We start from the raw sequence: 2,500 nt of genomic DNA on the forward strand, positions 1-2,500 counted from the left end.
ACAACTAGGCTACAATTTTTAAAGGAATAAAGAATAACTAACTACCTTTTATAGTCCGCTATATGCTACAGCACCAAAACACCCAACGCAATCTCACGGCAATTCGTAGTTTTTTGATTTAGTGGCTAATTCGTATGAATTCGCATGATTTTATTCATACAATTTAGAACGATTTGCTCATCACCCAATGATGTTAGAGGTTAGGGGTGGGGTTTGGTGCCACGCCTTTTTTTTTAAATCATACATTTTCTTACGACTGAACTTGTACGAATTCGTACATATTAGCCACTGACCTGACAAAACGTAAAATACTTATGTTTCCTCGTGAGACGTGGCTGAAACACCAGTAGCTTGGATTGAAACACACCATTTACCCACATCACATAAATGGTTAACGATATGCGATAAACGAAACATACTTCCATTTTTACCAATATTAATTGTATTTATTATGACATTTTAGTTTTTAATAGCTTAAAGTAAAGACTGAAATGAAAGAGAAATGCTGTTTAGGAGCAATGTGCTCACACTGACTGGTCAAATCAGCTTCTTTCTCTCTTTCAAGTTCAAAGCTAATTTGAATGCCGAAGGACTTTAGATATGTATATAAAATAGCCGATGTAATAAATTAACATCAACAAATTAATAAAATAATTAGCAAATGAGAAATAAATGACAGAAAAGTTGATAAAAACAGACATTATCTCTACAAGTTATTAAGATTAAAACGAGTAGATTTTTAAATAAGGAAAATGCGTTGATTATATACTAATGGAGTATATATTTTGCAGCCAGTTTAGTTGTCATTTTGTCATCTCCCAGTAGGCTGTGTAGGCAAAGTTTTTCTGAGTCGTTTAGATTACAGAATATATTATTTCAAGAGTTCACACTTAGCTGATGATTGATATTAGCAGTCTCTCGCCCTCCCTTAGCTCGGTGGTGGCTTGTGCTCAGGCGTTCTGGCTGGCGGTGCTCCGCAAGCCAGGCGATCATCCATCTAGATGCCACTCCATTTAGTGTTTTGTTCCTGTTAATCTTTTGATTCTTAGTTGGTAATGTGTTAACTAGTTTGTTTATTTTGATACTTTGTTTTGTTGCAGGTAGGGGTTTACTTTTCATAGTCACGTTTTATTTATTTAGTTTAGCGAAGGTAAGCAGTGGCCCAGAAGACTCATCTATTTTTATTCCTTTCACGGGAGTTTAGGTAAGATCTGTCCATTTAAAACAGTTTCAAGAGTTCACACATAGCTGATGATTGATAATAAAGCTAGTTTGGCGCGCTGTCCCGGGAGAGAGCCCTGAGCTTATAAGATCCTCGAGCCCTGGGCTCCCTCCCGTTGCAAGGCGAGAGGGAAGTTTGAGCTCAGGTAGATCTCGATGACTCCCCTTCTTGCTTGTTGTAGCTAAGTGTCAGATATGTATACTGAAAGGTGTACTCAGAGGTTAGCTAATGTATTTTGATTAATTATTTAGAGTGCTTGTTTTTAAACTGTGGGAGGAAACCGGAGGACCCGGGGAAAACCCACGCGACCACGGGGAGAACGAGCAAACTCCGCACAGAAATGCCGTCTGGTTTGGAAAGGAACTAAAGCAGGGGCATTCTTGCTGTGAGGCAACAGCGCTAATCTCTGGCCACCGTGACGCCCGTTTGAAAGGAGGGAAAGTAGGGTTGGGTGGGGGGGTTCTTCAAGACGAAGATATTGAGATGAGAAAAGTCTGGTTATTTATAGTGAGTTAAGGATCGTCTGATAGGATAATCGGTAGTTAGCTTAAGTCGGAACAGCTGCGAACAATCATAAGCACGTGATCCTCTCCAAATTTGTTTATAAATAAACTTCACTTAGTCTTCGTTTTCTCTCGGTATCGCGGCTGTGCATGCGCTGAACACAGGCTGAAAATAAATCCAAAAAGCAACTAGACTGCACTGATATTCCTTCTTTTATTTGAATAACAAACAATTTCAACCGCAAGAAGATGCCGACAGCTTGATTTGCAGTATTTTTAACAGGTTATTATCTCGGAATAAAAACAATTCACAAAAATTCATTTAGTTTGTTTTTCTTTCGCGCGTCTTTAGTTTCATGCTCAGGCGCGCTTTACTATCACGCTACAAGCGTACCACGACAAAGCCCAACCGAACTATGCTCTGGCATACCTCTTACAACCGGGCCAGGGCCTGATTCAGAGCACTCACACTCGGCAACAAGATGGGAAATGGGGGGGAAAGACAGCCTAGTGTGGGAACAGCCTGACCTTTTGTTTGATTAACCGTCGTCTACAACAGCAGATAAACACAGCATCATCCTGAAGTGTTCAGGGACTCTACTTTAGTAATCATAAATGGTTTGGAGGAAACTGGAAAACAACATGTTGGGTGAACTGCCCCTTTAAAAACAGACCTGCCATTAAATACAGCAACACACACACACACACACAAACACACACACACACACACACAAACCAACACAACACAACTGTGAAGAATGAAGATAGAATTAAC

The 2,500-nt window shown here is 39.9% G+C and overlaps 1 protein-coding gene across 22 annotated transcripts in view; it reads left to right on the top strand.

Annotated features, from left to right (window-relative positions):
- si:ch1073-391i24.1 overlaps window positions 1–2,500 on the top strand; it is a 329,366-nt gene that overhangs the window by 244,014 nt on the left and 82,852 nt on the right.

Source organism: Danio rerio, chromosome 2 (genome assembly GCF_052040795.2).
Source record: "Danio rerio strain M-AB ecotype USA chromosome 2, GRCz13ab, whole genome shotgun sequence".
NCBI classification, from domain to species: domain Eukaryota; kingdom Metazoa; phylum Chordata; class Actinopteri; order Cypriniformes; family Danionidae; genus Danio; species Danio rerio.